Source organism: Pongo pygmaeus, chromosome 6, assembly GCF_028885625.2.
Source record: "Pongo pygmaeus isolate AG05252 chromosome 6, NHGRI_mPonPyg2-v2.0_pri, whole genome shotgun sequence".
NCBI classification, from domain to species: Eukaryota; Metazoa; Chordata; class Mammalia; order Primates; family Hominidae; genus Pongo; species Pongo pygmaeus.
In genome coordinates this window covers 12985899-13003555 of record NC_072379.2, presented here as the reverse complement: position 1 = coordinate 13003555, position 17657 = coordinate 12985899, and the positions used below count along the sequence as shown (strand labels likewise).

General features: G+C 43.5%; 1 protein-coding gene and 1 pseudogene across 27 annotated transcripts in view; one reads left to right on the top strand and one right to left on the bottom strand.

Annotated features, from left to right (window-relative positions):
- Positions 1–3953: 3953 nt before the first annotated feature.
- Positions 3954–17657, bottom strand: part of LOC129041207 (putative postmeiotic segregation increased 2-like protein 1) — a 47357-nt pseudogene continuing 33653 nt past the window's right edge.
- Positions 11106–17657, top strand: part of LOC129041208 (putative speedy protein E7) — a 34883-nt gene continuing 28331 nt past the window's right edge. For 17 of the 27 annotated variants that reach the window (XM_063668216.1, XM_063668233.1, XM_063668228.1 and 14 more), the window contains exons 1-2: positions 11217–11353; positions 14648–14713. The gene's annotated coding sequence lies outside the window, so the exon portion shown is untranslated. Of the gene's footprint in view, positions 11354–14647; positions 14726–17657 lie in introns of all 27 variants that reach the window. The other 10 variants (XM_063668232.1, XM_054496591.2, XM_054496594.2 and 7 more) reach the window with 4 other exon arrangements.

The following is a 17657-nucleotide window of genomic DNA, read 5'->3' as shown; positions in this document are numbered from 1 at the left end:
GGTTAAAAGATTGTACTTTTCTGAGTTCAGCTGAAAGGTGGAGGGCTCAGTGAGGTGGCTCACATCTGTAATTCCAATGCTTTGGGAGGCCGAGGTGGGAGCATCACTTGAGCCCAGGAGTTTGAGAGCAGCTTAAACAACATAAGACCTTGTTTACACACACACACACACACACACACACACACACACACAGCCACACACACACACACACACACACACACACACTTAGCCAGGCGTGGTGGCATGCGCCTGTAGTTCCAGCTACTTGGGAGGCTGAGGTGGGTGGATTGCTTGAGGCAAGGAGTTTGAGACAAGCCTGGTCAATATAGTGACACCCCATCATCCCTCAAAATCATTTTTCTTTGTTTTAAGGCAGAGCCTCACTCTATTGCCCAGGCTGGAGTGCAGTGGTGTGATCTCATCTCCTTGCAACCTCTGCCTCCCAGGGTTCAAGCGATTCTTGTGTCTTAGCCTCCTGAGTAGCTGGGATTACAGGTGTGCACCACCATGCCTGGCTAATTTTTGTATTTTTAGCGGAGATGGGGTTTTGCCATGTTGGTCAGGCTGGTCTTGAACTCCTGGCCTCAAGTGATCCATCTGCCTTGGCTTCCCAAAGTGCTGGGATTACAGGAGTGAGCCACTGTGCCCAGCCACAATAAATCATTTTTTAAAGGTTAAATTTAACCTCATTTAAGTAATACATATAACTCTCATTGAATAATTGAAGCCAGTTTGTGAGGTAAAGTCTATTATTATGTGCATTTTAATTCTTAGCATTTAATTAAAGCCTCATAAGTACAAATAAAAACAGGACTTGCTATTGTTGCCACCTATTTTCTTTAAAGATGACAAGCAGCATCTTATTTGTGTTAACACAAGTCATCCACATAACAAATATAGTTAAGAAAAGTGGTCAGGTGTGCTGGCTCATGCCTCTAATCCTAGTACTTTTGGAGGCCGAGGCAGACAGATCACCTGAAGTCAGGAGTTCGAGACCAGCCTGGGCGACATGGTGAAACCCCATCTCTACCAAAAATACAAAAATTAGCCCGGTGTGGTGGTGGGCGCCTGTAATCCCCAGCTACTTGGGAGGTTGAGGCAGGAGAATTGCTTGAACCTGGAAGGCAAAGTTTGCAGTGAGCCAAGATCATGCCACTGCACTCCAGCCTGGGTGACAGAGTGAGACTCTGTCTCAAAAAAAAAAAAAAAAAAAAAGAAAAGTAAGGCACTTAGAGGGTAAGTTGCTTCACTCGGTACTAAGTAGGGGAGTGTGGATTTGAGCCAAGCTGTGGGTTCAAACCACATCAACACCTGCTATGCCTGAGTGCGTCTCCACGCTGCTGGGAAGGTTGACTGAATCTGCCACTACCTCCCTGGGGTGCATGTGCTTACCAAACCATTGCATTATTTAAGAGGCGGTGCTGCAGGTTTTTAATTTTTTAATTTTTATTTTTTTGAGATAGAGTCTCACTCTGTCACCCAGGTTGGAGTGTAGTGGCACGATCTCGGCTCACTGCAATCTCTGCCTGCTAGGTTCAAGCGATTCTCTTGCCTCAGCCTCCTGAGTAGCTGGGATTACAGGTGTGTGCCACCACGCCCAACTAATTTTTGTATTTTTGGTAGAGACAGCAGTTTTACCATGTTGGCCAGGCTGGTCTCGAACTCCCGATCTCAAGTGATCCTCCTGCCTCAGACTCCCAAATTGCTGGGATTACAGGCATGAGCCACCGTGCCCTGCCGGTTTTTAATTTTTTATCGTTTACTCCTTTCTCTCCCCAACATCTCACTGGTCACCATGACTCATTTGAACTCAGAAGGCCAAGAGTTTCATTCCTCTCACTTTAGGGGACACAGTGCCCCTGGTCAGCAAGAAGTCGATACAGAAGCATGACCTCCATCCCTAATCCCTCAAGAATGAGGAGTGGAAGGTGTCGGCAGGAGGGTGGGGGCAAGGTTTGTAAATCTACAACTGCATCAGACCAAATCCAGTTCAACTTTTTTTTTTTTTTTTTTTTGATGGAGTTTCACTCATCACCCAGGCTGGAGTGCAATGGCACGATCACAGCTCGCTGCAACCTCTGCCTCCTAGGTTCAAGCGATTTTCCTGACTCAGCCTCCAGAGTAGCTGGGATTATAAGGGTGCGCCACCGCACCTGGATAATATTTATATTTCTAGTAGAGACAGGGTTTCACCATTTTGGCCAGGCTGGTCTTGAACTCCTGACCTCCACCTGCCTTGGCCTCCCAAAGTGCTGGGATTAGAGGCGTGAGTCACTGCACCCGGCTCAGTTCAACTTTTATGTAATGAGGTTGTCGGTTGTTTTTCAAGTGCCATGGACCCACAGGTTGAAGGTCATGTACCCTGCGCATGCCCAGGTTAACCAAGCACCACCACGGAGTGGAACCATAGAGCTCGGCCTGAAGAGCTGGGAATGATTTAAGAACTGGACACCCCATGGCAGGAGCCAGGATCCAATCAGATTGAGTTTTGGTATCACCCCATGGCAGGATCTAGTCAGATCACACCTCCCAGCATTACTTTATTGCAAGATCCAATCAAATCACACCTCATTAGCCTATGCTTATAAAACCTGACATAGCCCCCAGCTGTGTAAGGGAGATTTGAGTATTTCTTCCTGTGTTCTTGCTAGCTGACTTACAAAAAAGCTTGGAAAAAAAGGCCAGGTGTGGTGGCTCATGCCTGTAATCCCAGCACTTTGGGAGGCTGAGGTGGGCGGATCACTTGAGGTCAGGGATGCAAGACCAGCCTGGCCAATATGGTGAAACCCTATCTCTACTAAAAATACAAAAATTAGCTGGGCGTGGTGATACATACCTATAATCCCAGCTACTTGGGAGACTGAGGCAGGAGAATCACTTGAACCCAGGAGGCGGAGGTTGCAGTGAGCCAAGATCACACCACTGCACTCCAGCCTGGGCGACAGAGTGAGAAGACTCCGTCTAAAAAAAGAACAGTTAAAATTAGCACCAAATGCTTTACAATTAAAAAATGTTTTTAGCTGCATATGTTTAAGTAACTTTTTAGATTGTAAAAAATACACACACAAAATGGAAAGGCACAAAGAAGAGAGCAAAAAGTGCATGAGATCTCACATCCAAGGATAACCGCTGAGAACATGAAGGTACTGACTCTTCCAGCCTTTATACTATACACATTTAGGCCGTTGTTTTGTTTTTATAAAACTGTAATCATATAATACAGATAGTTTTATAATCTGCTTTTTAAACACAACAATTACATAACATTTAGCTGTTTCATTTGCATTCAGATTCATAAGGGTTCCAGTACTTCATTTATCAGAAAACCAAGAGAAATAGTCTCATTAAAATATAAGTACATAAGGCCAGGTATGGTGGCTCACGCCTGTAATCCCAGCACTTTGAGAGGCTGAGGTGGGCGGATCACCTGAGGTCAGGAATTCGAGACCAGACTGGCCAGCTTGGACAACATGGTGAAACCCCGTCTCTGCTAAAAATACAAAAACGAGCCAGGCGTGGTGGTGTGCGCCTGTAATCCCAGCTATTCAGAAGGCTGAGGCAGGTGAATCGCTTGAACTCGGGAGGTGGAGGTTGCAGTGAATCGAGATCGCGCCACTGCACTCCAGCCAGGGCACCAAAGTGAGACTCCATCTCAAAAAAAAGATAAAAATAAAAAATAAAAATAAAATATATATATGTATATATATTTTTCCAGACAGGGTCTTACTCTGTCCCCCAGTCTGAAATACAGTGGCGCCATCATAGCTCACTGCAGCCTCAAGTTCCTGGGCTCAAGTGATCCTCCCACTTCAGCTTCCCAAGTAGCTGGAACTACAGGTGCATGCCACCATGCCCAGTCAATTTTTTTTTTTTTAATTTTTCATAGATACAGAGTTTCACTATGTTGCCCAGTCCTAATAAACACTATGTGATGAAAAGAAAAAAGTAAATCACCCTAAAGTTAAGTCTTTAATGAGAAATGCAAATAAAGCATTTCTCAATAGATTATGGGAAGAGAATCAGCTGAAGAATAAACATCTTTAGTAAATCTTTTGCTTATGTGCATTAACCAATACTCTTGAAAACCAGGATTAATTTACTGTACCTTCTTAATATTCCTTTGAAATTCCTTATGGCGCACAGGTAGCGTAGAAAATAACTGCTTCATACTGACTGTGGTCCCTCTGGGGTGGGGGTGGGGGTTTTCTGGATGATTTTCCCATTGTGATCAAACACCAGTCGAGTCCCAACCTTCGCCGATGCATGGCAGGTAGAAATGGTGACATCGCTGTGAGAGAACACCAGGCATGGCGTGTTCAGTGAGAGACCTGTGATGTTGGGCACTGACTATGCTTTTCTTCACTTGCTTTTCTCTCAAAACTTTCTTAAAAAGCTGATGATTCCTCTGAGATAACTAAGATCTAAACGGTTGAGGAGTCATCATAAAATCTAAGGTTTGGCATCTAAAAGACAGTGAGACAGAGGGCACTAAACATGCTTTGCTTTGGTAAAAGCTTTGATTTGATTTTTCAGGTTGAACTGCAAAACCATAAATGATCTCAAGATTCATTTATTCACAAATAGAGATTTGTTTTGTTATTACTCTTCAAATAAAATTTTTTTAAAGAATTTTTTAAAGAATTTAAAAAAATATTTTTTAAATATTTAAAGAATCCAAAAGATATAATTAAAATGTATATGTAGGGCAGGGTGTGGTGGCTCATGCCTGTAATTCCAGCACTTTGGGAGGCCGAGGAGGGCAGATCACTTGAGGCCTGGAGTTCCAGACCAGCCTGGGCAACATGGCAAAACCCCATCTCTACTAAAAATACAAAAATCAGCCAGGAGTGGTGGTGCACGCTTAGTCCCAGCTCTTCAGGAGGCTGAGGCACGAGAATCACTTGAACCTGGGAGGCAGAGATTGCAGTGAGCTGAGACTGTGCCACTGCACTCCAGCCTGGATGACAGAGTGAGACTCTGTCTAAAAATACATATACATATACACATATATATGTATATATATGTTTACATATAATTATAAAAATTTAGTATCTGTGCCATAATTAAATAGTGCTTTGGTGAAATGTTTCCCTAAAATTTGATGATGAAAACCAATGGTAACTATCATTTATTATCTATATGTTATGTTAAAATTGAGAAGTTACTGTTTTAATAAGGGTAACCATTTTTTTTAACAATACTATTTGCTTCATTTCATTCATTTATTTCTCACATTTCAGAAGTACTAGGACTTAGATTGGCAGTGAGACAAAACAGAATTCAGAAGCTAGAAGTTGAGATACTGAGATAGAAAATTGTAAATAATAACGATTCCAATTAATTTTCAGAGAGGTTTTTCTAAGGGGTCAAATGAATGGATAAAAATATTGTATCACCTCAGTGCACACAGCGAGCTCAGAGCCTCCCCCTGAAAGCCGAAAGTTTCAACCTCAGTTAGGTCAGCAAACTCTTGAATCTTAGATGTGTGATGTTTCAGAGCTGAAAGAGACTGTAAAGTAAAGACTAAGATACCTCAAGTGCTATAACAACGGATATACATGATATCTAGTAACTGGCTTAAAAAACTGTTTTTGCGTTTCCCAAGACAGTGTTACTCAAAATTCTGAGACATGTGGCCCAATTATTTTATAATAGGATTAGAAAAAGTCAACTTACTTAAGCCTTCAAAGTTTTCTTCTTCTACCCCAAATCCATTGTCTGAAACTTCAATGAGATCCACTCCATAGTCCTTAACTTTTGATCCAGAAAGTTTAAATATTTACATTATTTATTAAAAATGGACCCATGCTAGAATGGCGTGAACCCGGGGGGCGGAGCTTGCAGTGAGCCGAGATCCTGCCACTGCACTCCAGCCTGGGAGACAGTGAGATTCCATCTCAAAAAAAAACAAAAAACAAAAAACAAACAAACAAAAAAAATGGACCCATGCTATAAGTTTTTATATTGATATTATTTATAACATATGCAAATTGAAGAGTCATAACTATACCTTTAGTTAAACGTACTAGTGTCATTTTGTATATTTCATTTTTATAAAGTCCTTTCTGGCCATTTACTAGCCCAGATTAAATAGTTTAGCTTTTTCTTCCTTTCCTCTTTTTTTTTTGTCCCTAGGCTAGTCAAGTGAAGCAGTTGGAGTGGAGAAGGAACAAAAAAATCTGTAACTGGTTGTGATCAATTAGTGGTTAACACCGTTGCACTTTGACCAGACTTTTCTTTTGAAAGAAATAATTTTAACACACCCAGTAAGGAGAAAGGGGGCCAGGCGCGGTGGTTCATGCCTGTAATCCCAGCACTTTGGGAGGCCAAAGTGAGCGGATCACCTGAGGTCAGGAGTTCCAGACCAGCCTGACCAACGTGGAGAAACCCTGTCTCCACCAAAAATACAAAATTAGCCAGGTGTGGTGGTGCATGTCTGTAATCCCAGCTACTGGTAAGGCTGAGGCAGAATTGCTTGAACCCGGGAGGCGGAGGTTGCGGTGAGCCGAGATCGTGCCATTGCACTATAGCCTGGGCAACAAGAGCGAAACTCCATCTCAAAAAAAAAAAAAAAAAAAAAAGACAACTGGTTCTGGAATCAGACTTCCTGGATCCTATTTTATTAGCTTTATAATCTCAAAAAAAGGAAATTTCCTGTTCCTTAATTTCCTCATCTATAAAATGGAGATAATAAGTTCTATCTCATAAAGTTACTTGGCTGATTCATAATTTTTTAGGTTTTCTTATTTTATTTTGTTATTTTCTTTTTCTTTTCTTTTTTTTTTTTTGAGATGGAGTTTTGCTCTAGTCACCCAGGCTGGAGTGCAGTGGCACCATCTGAGCTTGGCTCACTACAACCTCCACATCCCAGGTTCAAGAAATTCTCCTCCCTCAGCCTCCTGCACCACCACATCTGGCTAATTTTTGTATTTTTAGTAGAGACAGGGTTTTACCATGTTGGTTAGGCTGGTCTTGAACTCCTGACCTCAAATGATCAGCCCCGCTCTGCCTCCCAAAGTGCTGGGATTATAGATGTGAGCCACTACTCCAGGCCTATTTTATTTTATTTTATTGAGACGGAGTCTTGCTCTGTCCCCAGGCTGGTGTGCAGTGGCACCATCTCGGCTCACGGCAACCTCCGCCTCCCGGGTTCAAGCAATTCTCATGCCTCAGCCTCCCAAGTAGCTGGGATTACAGGCTTCTGCCACCAGGTCCGGCTAATTTTTATATTTTTAGTAGAGACAGAGTTTCACCATTTTGGACAGGCTGGTCTCAAACTGCTGACCTTAGGTGTCCACCTGCCTTGGCCTCCCAAAGTGCTGGGATTACAGGTGTGAGCCACCACACCCGGCCTACTTTATTTTTTTAATAGAGACGAGGTCTTACCATGTTGGCCAGGTTGGTCTTGAACTCTTGGCCTCAAGCAATCCCCCCACCTCGGCCTCTCAAAGGGCTAGGATTACAGGCGTGAAACACCACGCCCAGCTATTCTGCAAATTAAATGAGATATTTCTGTGCAATTCTTAGCATAACACCTGCCTCGCACACCATAAGAACACAATAAAAGCTGTTACTATTATTACTACCTAGCTAAGTACTAGGCACATAATAGGTGCTAACTTTAACTTAAAAATAATCATTTATTACTACATCAACACTTGATAGTCTTATTTCAATAACAAATGTTTCTTGACTACAACAACATACACTGATCATTTCTTGTGGCTTAAAACTCTCCCAGACTTACCAATATTAGTGGCACCAGCATCCAGACTGTTTTCTACTAACTCCTTCACCGCAGTGCTTAGACTCAGTACCACCGGCCCAGAGCAAATCCGATGGACTGACTTCCGATCAATAGGTTTGATGGCCTTAGCAGGTTCTGTACTAAAGAAATGTTACAAGAAACAAAGCAAGTATTCAGCTATATATTTTCATCCTGATTTTAACTGTGGGAAATGACTCAACACTGTAAATAGTTTATGGGTCTAATCTATTCATTTATTATATTAACAAATACATTTATTATATCCAGAAATAGAAACACTGTTTTACAATCCTTAAACATGTACCCAAAATACTTCTGGATAGATACTTCAAATTCAACAGATCCTTACTATCTAATTATACTAGGATCCACATGGAGAAAACACACATTTTGTCTCTCAAATTACCAAAATCTTTGGCAACAATGGTGTCTTCTTTCTTGAAAACTGAAAGCATGGCCTGGTGGGGTGGCTCATGCCTGTAATCCCAGCACTTTGGGAGGCAGAGGCAGGCGGATCACTTGAGGTCAGGAGTTGGAGACCATCCTGGCCAGCATGGTCAAACCCTGTCTCTACTAAAAATACAAAAAATTAGGCAGGCATCATGGTGGGCACCTATAAACCCAGCTACTCGGGAGGCTGAGGCAGGAGCATCACTTAAACCCGGAAGGCGGAGGTTGCAGTGAGCTCAGATTGCAGCATTGCACCCCAGCCTGGGCAACGAGCAAAAAAAAAAAAAAAAAAGTGAAAGCAACATAATTTCCCACATAATTAGAAAAACCAACAGTATACTGGAAAATACACAATGTTTAAGTCAAAATCATCTCAGAAATTGGGTACCAGTTACATAACTATTCCTTATACACAGTTGCCTTTGATACCCTACTCCAAATTGAAGCTGCCAGCTGCTGTCTTAGCAAAGACCCTCAAAGTTCTTGCTGTACTAGCTTTAAGAGTTTTATAACGGTTTTATCTCCCCTTATTCCCTGCTCCAAGCCATCCTCCACTCTATCACCAGAGCTATTTTTGAAATCACAAATCTGGTCAAATAATTTTTCTGCTTAAAAGTTTACTAGTGCCCCACTTCCTACTATATGAAATTTAAAATCTAGTCATCACTGGGCCCAAAACTACCTTCTTTTCAGAATCTCTCTAATCCTTTCCCTTCATCAAGTCCCCTACAGCATCATCATTATTATTTATTATGATTATTATTATTTGAGAGTACTCACCCTGTCACCCAGGCTAGCGTGCAATGGCATGATCTCACCTCACTGCAGCCTCCGCCTCCCAGGTTCAAGCGATTCTCCTGTCTCAGCCTCCCAAGTAGCTGGGATTACAGGCACCCACCATCACACCCGGCTAATTTTTGTGTTTTTAGTAGAGATGGGGTTTCACCATGTTGGGCAGGCTTGTCTTGAACTCCTGACCTCAGGTGATCTGCCCACCTTGGCCTCCCAAAGCGCTAGGATTACAGGTGTGAGCCACCGCAACCGGCCGTCCCCTATATTGCAGCACAGTGAACAATTGTTTCCTGAACATCACAAGCTCTTTTAGACACTACACTGTATAAGCAGGTCTCTGTCTAAACCGCTCTCCTCTTCCTCCTCTGCCCAAGCAATGTCTGCTCATCCAAAGAATGTATCCCGTGTGTTCATTAACTTAGCAATTTCCAGTAAACAGTTTAATTGATAACTTGTTAAGAGAAGGCAGGAAACCTCCATGAAAGAGAAATCATTGGGTATTTCCTACAGCATTTAACACATCGTAGGCCTTCAATAAACCCTTGTGAAATAAACAAACCTCTTTACTCTTCATTCTACCTTGCTAAGAATCTCACTGAAGTCTGTCTACCATGTGAAACCGCAGATGACCTCACAGAAAATTGAAAGAGGTATCTCTAAAAATAAGTTTATTTGGCAACACACTATAGGCTACAGTCCACTTCTGATTTTTTTTTTTTTTTTTTTTTTTGAGACGGAGTCTTGCTGTGTCACCCAGGCCGGACTGCAGTGGCACGATCTCAGCTCACTGCAGCCTCCGCCTCCTGGGTTCCAGCGATTCTCCTGCCTCAGCCTCCCAAGTAGCTGGGATTACAGGCGCCCGCCACCATGCCCAGTTAATTTTTGTATTTTTAGTAGAAACAGGATTTCACCCTGTTGGCCAGGCTAGGCATGAACTCCTGACCTCATGATCCACCCGCCTTGGCCTCCCAAAGTGCTGGGATTATAGGTGTGAGCCATCGCACCCGGCCCACTTCAGATATTTATTTTCAGAAGGGAGCGCATTTAGATACAGAACGAAAATATGTTTAAATGTCTCAATACATTTAAATGTAGTTACTTAAATATATCTAATATATTTAAATGCAGAGAGCAAATCTGCGTTTACAAATCTCACACGGAATGCAACTGTGCTAGCCAAGATTCGGTGTAGCTTACCAGCCAGAAATCACAACAGGTAGAAATGCATTGCATTTTGTAAAACTGCGCAGCTATGCAAATTAGGATGTGTCTGGACGCTCTACCTTCCCCAAAATAACCTCCATTTTTTAAAAAGGCCAGGCACAGTGCATCACGCCTGTAATTCCAGCACCTTGGGGGGCCGAGGCGGGCGGATTGCTTGAGCTCAGGAGTTCGAGATCAGCCTGGGCAACATAGCGAAATCCCCGTCTCTACAAAAATAAAAAATAAAAAATTAAATAATATAAAAATAAAAATAAAATGGGAGAGAGAACAAGTAGAAAGGAAACGCATTCAGTCTATGGGGATTTCACGCTCCGGCTTCAAGTCCACTGCCCTGTGATGGGATGTGGGCAGGACCTGTCTGGGACAGGCCGAACCCAACTCCTTACAGGGCCGAATCCTTTGCCCGCAGCCCAGGACCCCGAAGGAGCTTGCCTCGGCCTCAAGGCGCACCCAAGGGGCACTGGATCGCTGGGGCGCTGAGGACGCCGCTCCGGGACCTCCACGCGGCGGCCTCGCCACGCCCCTAGGCCATGTTCCCCCCATTTCCAGGGAGGTTGGAACACCGTGGTTCTCAAGGAGGGCGCGCGAGAGGGGACACCGCGAGTCCAGCTCACCTCGAGCTGTCAGCTGGCTCCACGGTCTCAACACCCGATCCGCCTCCGGGCCTGGGAAACTTCCCCTTCCCAGACTCCCACAGGCGCCCCGCCTCCTGGGCTCTCATTGGCTGCTTTAGACGTTGTGCTCCACCCTTTCCGGGCGGGGTGAAAAAAAAACTTCCCTTCTCTCCTTTTCGCCTATTGGCTCTGTCGAAGGTCGAGTCCGTGACGTCAAAGAGCATGGGCCAATCAGAGCACACCGGACCGCGTTTTCGCCGAACCACCGCAGCAGGGTTAGAAGGGAGATGGCCGCCCTCAGTCGTGGCCTTCGAAGGTTTCCGAGCATTGGTGTCTGGCACGCGCTACCCCCTCTTGCTTTGGTTCCGCCATGCCGATGTACCAGGTAAAGCCTTATCACGGGCGCGTCGCACTTCTCCATGTGGAACTTCCCACCTGCATGTACCGGCTCCCCAACGTGCAAGGCATGAGCGGCGGCCCAGCGCCCTGCGTTGTCCACGTGCAGGTAGGAGCGCGGGGCCCACCCGCACAGTGCGCACGCGCTGCGGCCCGCTGCTGGCCCGAGTCCCCCCGGCCGGAACGAGTGTGTCCCACCCAGTTCGCGGTCCCACCCAGGCATCTGTGCCCGCCGGCCAGGGACTCACCCAAACCTTTATGTTTTAAAAGATTTACTCAGGCTGGCGCCATGGCTCACACCTGTAATCCCAGCACTTTGGGAGGCACAAGCAGGCGGGTCACCTGAGGTCAGGAGTTGGAGACCAGCCTGGCTAACATGTTGAAACCTCGTCTCTATTAAAAATACAAAAATTAGCCGGGCGTGTGACGGGCACTTGTAATCACAGCCACTCGGGAGGCTGAGGCAGGAGAATCGTTTGAACCCTGGAGGCGGAGTTTGCAGTGAGCTGAGATCGAGCCATTGCACTGGAGCCTGGGAAACAAGAGTGAAACTGTGTCTCAAAAAACCAAAAATATTTTTTATATATGTAATATACAAAATATATATATCATATATATGATACTATATTATATATCATATATATGATACTGTATTATATATCATATATATGATACTGTATTATATATCATATATATGATACTATATTATATATCATATATATGATACTATATTATATATCATATATATGATACTATATTATATATCATATATATGATACTATATTATATATCATATATATGATACTATATTATATATCATATATATGATACTATATTATATATCATATATATGATACTATATTATATATCATATATGATACTATATTATATATCATATATGATACTATATTATATATCATATATGATACTATATTATATATCATATATATGATACTATATTATATATCATATATATGATACTATATTATATATCATATATATGATACTATATTATATATCATATATATGATACTATATTATATATCATATATATGATACTATATTATATATCATATATGATACTATATTATATATCATATATGATACTATATTATATATCATATATGATACTATATTATATATCATATATATGATACTATATTATATATCATATATATGATTTATATTATATATCATATATATGATTTATATTACTAATCATATATATGATTTATATTACATATCATATATATGATTTATATTACATATCATATATGATATTATATTACATATCATATATGATATATTACATATCATATATTATATCATATATATTATATATGTTACATGATATATATTATATGTTACATGATATATAATATCAGATGTTACATGATATATATTATATAATATGTTACATGATATATATTATATAATATTATATGTTACATGATATATATTATATAATATCATATGTTATATATATATACACACATCTTTCCTGGTCGGGCGCGGTGGTTCACGTCTGGAATCTTAGCGCTTTGGGAGACCGAGGCGGGAGGATTGCTTGAATTGCTTGAGCCCTGAGAGTTTGAGACCAGCCTGAGCAACATAGTAAGACCCTTGTCTCTATTTTTTTTTTTTTTTTTTTTTTTGAGTTGGAGTCTAGCTCTGTTGCCCAGGCTGGAATGCAGTGGCCTGATCTCGGCTCACTGCAAGCTCCGCCTCCCGGGTTCATGCCATTCTCCTGCCTCAGCCTCCTGAGTAGCTGGGACTACAGGTGCCCGCCACCACGCCCTGCTAATTTTTTTTTTTGTATTTTTAGTAGAGACAGGGTTTCACCGTGTTAGCCATGTTGGGCTCGCTCTCCTGACCTTGTGAGCCGCCCGCCTCGGCCTCCCAAAGTGCTGGGATTACAGGCCTGAGCCAATGCGTCCGGTCGCCTTGTCTCTATTTTTTAAATATTTTAATTAAAATAAAAATCTATCCATATATATATATTTTTTTGCATATGGCTGCTTAAACATGTTACTTCAGAGATTGTACCCTCTGAAAAGTGAATAGCACATAAATGCTCATTTTGAGGAATTACGAAGTGAACCCTAGGGTTACCACCTCCCAGGTTGACACACAATGTCACTGCTCCATTCTTTCCACTTAAACCTTCCCCCCCAACCCCCCCCAGGTCCTGATTTTTATGATAATTATGTCCTGTTTGTGTCTATTATTTTGTTAACACAGTATCCCTAAACAATACAGTGTGGGTTTTTGTTTGTTTTTTTTTTGTTTTTTTCAGACATAGTCTCACTCTGTCATCCAGGCTGGAGTGCAGTGGCGTGACCTCGGCTCCCTGCAACCTCTGCCTCCCGGGTTCAAGCAGTTCTCCCGCCTCAGCCTCCTGAGTAGCTGAGATTACAGGTGCCGTCCACTGCACCCGGCTTAATGTTTTTATTTTTAGTAGAGACGGGGTTTCACCATGTTGGCCAGGCTGGTCTCAAACTCCTGACCTCAAGCGATCTGCCGGCCTGGACCTCCCAAAGTGCTGGGATTACAAATATGAGCCACTGGTGCCCAGCCCTGGCTTCTTTTTTGTAGACATTATTTTAGAAGTCATTTTATTGTGAGTAACAACAGAGGTATTCATTTTCTCTGTAGTATGCTGTTCCATTGCATAACTCTCCCGCATATATTTATCCATCCTACTTGCTCAGGGACACTGGATTGTTTTCCATTTTAACCTGCTATGAACAATTCTGCAGTGAATATTCTTTTTTTTTTTTTTTGGAGACGGAGTCTTGCTCTGTTGCCCAGTTTGGAGTACAGTGGCGCGATCTCGGCTCACTGCAACCTCCACTTCCTGGGTTCACGCCATTCTCCTGCCTCAGCCTCCTGAGTAGCTGGGACTGCAGGTACCCGCCACCATGCCCGGCTAACTTTTTGTATTTGTAGTAGAGATGGGGTTTCACTGTGTCAGTCAGGATGGTCTCGATCCCCTAACCTCGTGATCCGCCCACCTCGGCCTCCCAAAGTGCTGGGATTACAGGCGTGAGCCACCGTGCCCGGTCTCTGCAGTGAATACTCTTATACAGAGGAGCAGGCATGGGGTATGTACTAACGAATGGGACTGCTGGCTCAGTGGCTCGCCTGGCTTTCCACTCTAGTAAATTGTTTTCCAAGGTTGTTAGACTGGTTGGTGCACTCTCTTCCCACTCCCCAGCGAGGTAGAATTCCTGATGTTTGCATCCTGCCTAAAGCTGGTGGGTGTAGCCTGGTATCCTAGGGTAGTGTTAGTTTGGATTTCTCCAGACTTCTCTAAGTTGAGGACCTTTTCGTATTCACTGGCCGCTGTGATTGCTCTTTTGTAATGTACCTGCTCAAGTCTTTCACTCTTTTCTCATTGCAGACGTACATCCTGGGTTTCCAGCAGGAGAAACAGGCTTGTCGATTCTGACACAAGATGGGTGAATCGGTAACTTTTCTGGTCTATTTTCCCACTGCTTGTTATCCTTCTGTTTTCTTTAATGGCTTGCTGCCTGGATCCAGAGGGATGGACTTTCTTTTGAAACCCAGTAACACCACTGTTATTTCAGTCCAGAGCTAAGACAGAAATAGCAGACATGGTTCAATGGTCCCTGCACCTAGAGAGTGCCGTGGAAACAGGGCCCAGTCACCCTCCAACTGCACAGTCCCATGAAACCAGAAAGACAACCCAGGTTGGAGGATGTCACCTTTCATTTAAGACCAAGTTTTGCAGGGTCTTTTTAATTCGTTTTTAAGTGTGCTGCCTAACTTCCTTTGGGCTTTTATTTGTGAACTTATAACTTAGAGGACACGTAATCTCACTCTTCTAGCAATTTCTCTGGGAGATGATAACAATGTGGACAGATGAATAATTAGCAATAAAACATCTTGGCCAGGCGTGGTGGCTCCCGTCTGTAATCCCAGCACTTTGGGAGACCAAGGCAGGAGGACCACTTGAACCTAGGAGTTCAAAACCAATCTGGGCAACATGGTGAAACCCCATTTTTACAAAAAGTACAAAACTTAGCCAGGTGTTGTAGCATGTGCCTGTAGTCCCAGCTATTCAGGAGGCTGAGGTGGGAGCATCACTTGAGCCCCGAAGGTCAGGGCTGCATTGAGCTGTGATTGTGCCACTGCACTCCAGCATGGGCAACAGAGTGAAACCCTGTCTCAAAAAAAAAAAAAAAAAGGCAATCAGGCATCTCCAGGGTAAATGAGAGCAACATGAAGAATAAGCTGCTTATAAATACATATAAATTAAAACAAATTGACAAAAACAATACACCACATCATAATCTAATCTCAGCAAGGAAAACAACAGGCCAACATTAGAAGGCACCAATGACATAAAACAGATCTTGAACATTTTGGTATTACTCAGATCATGAAGGACTAGCTCAAGTTGCACTCAGGCTTAAAAATCACAAGCCACATTACACATACAGTACTTCAGACATTCTTTATTCCTGACTGAGTTGTTTTTGTTTTTGAGACGGAGTCTCGCTCTGTCGACCAGGCTGGAGTGCAGTGTCATGATCTCGGCTCACTGCAGCCGCCTTCTCCCGGGTTCAAGCAATTCTCCTGCCTCAGCCTCCCCAGTAGCTGGGATTACAGGTGCCCACCACCACGGCCAGCCAATTTTTTGTATTTAGTAGAGACGGGGTTTCACCATGTTGGCCAGGCTGGTCTCGAACTCCTGACCTCAAGTCATCTGCCTGCCTTGGCCTCCCAAAGTGCTGAGATTACAGGCGTGACCCACTGCGCCTGGCCCTTACTGAGCTTTGAATCCAGTAGGTGCATTTTTGGCCCTATTGGAGCGGACAACCTGCTGCCATTTGTGGAAAATAGCAAGCTTGTACACAAACAGTGTACAAATACAGGCTGGTTAAGAGAGGTTGGAAATATGACTCAGGACTAATCATTAAGTAACAGAATATTACACAGGTTGTAGCCTTCCCTGTCACACACCTTGCTTTCAAATTTATTTTCAGTCAGCACCTAGTTTTTTTTTTTTTTTTTTTTTTTTTTTGAGATGGAGTCACCCTGTCGTTCAGGCTAGAGTACAGTGGTGCGATCTCGGCTCACTGCACCCTCCCCCTCCTGGGTCCAAGTGATTCTCCTGCCTCAGCCTCCTAAGTAGCTGGGATTACAGGTGCCCACCACCAAGCCCAGCTAATTTTTGTGTTTCAATAGAGATGGAGCTTCATCGTGTTGTCCTCTCGAACTCCTGACCTCAAGTGGTCCACCCGCCTTGCCCTTCCAAAGTGTTGGGATTACAGGTGTGAGCCACCGTGCCCAGCCAGCACCCAATAATTTAATTGGTATACTGAACCCTGTTCCACCCGGAAGTCAGTGGACTTCACATTTCTCTGCTATTTGATTTCAAATAAGAGCAACAGACTAGGAGAGGTGAGAAAGTGCTGATTAAGCCTGGGGGTAAACAGGAGTTAAGCAAACAAGAGAAGAGGGAAGAGTGATTCGGATAGAGGGAACAGCACATGTGAAGATCCTGTGTTTGGAGCCAGCGTGGTGTTTTGGGAACTCCTAGGACAGTGTAGCTAGAGTACAGAGCAAAGGAGGAAATTGGGTGAGGTAATGTACCTGGGGGCCAAATGATACAAGATGTCTGTGAAGCCATGTTAAATGTTTGACGTTTTATCCTAAGCACCTAGGAGGTTAGCAAGGGGGAGACAGTGACAATATCTGATTTTATTTTTTTGAGATGGAGTCTCGCTCTTGTCGCCCAGGCTGGAGTGCAGTGGCACGATCTCTGCTCACTGCAACCTCCGCCTCCCAAGTTCAAGCGATTCTCCTGGCTCAGCCTCCCGAGTAGCTGGGATTATAGGCACTCACACCACACGTGGATAATTTTTGTACTTTTAGTAGAGATGGGGTTTCACCATGTTGGCCAGGCTGGTCTCAAACTCCTGACCTCAAGTGATTCACCTCCCTGGGCCTCCCAAAGTGCTGGGATTACAGGCGTGAGCCACCGCGCCCGGCCTTGTTTTAAGCATTTGGGGCTCAATTGCAGGGACCTATTGGACTATGGGGAAAATGAGATGGTTCTACTCCTATATTTTAAAGTCGTCTTTTTCCTTTCGGTTTCTTTAGTTTGTAGTTAAGGCTTTGCAGACTTGCATCCCATAATGTCTTCTTTTATTTTTTTTTTAATTTTTATTTTTTTGAGACAGAGTCTCACTCTGTCACCCAGGCTGGAGTACAGTGGTGCGATCATAGCTCACTGCAGCCTTGAACTCCTGGACTCAAGCAGTCCTTCCACCTCAGCCTCCTGAATAGCTGAATACAGGCCTGCACTACCACACCTGGCTAATTATTATTTTTTTTTGTAGAAATGGGGTCTTGCTGTATAGCCCAGGCTGGTCTTGAACTCC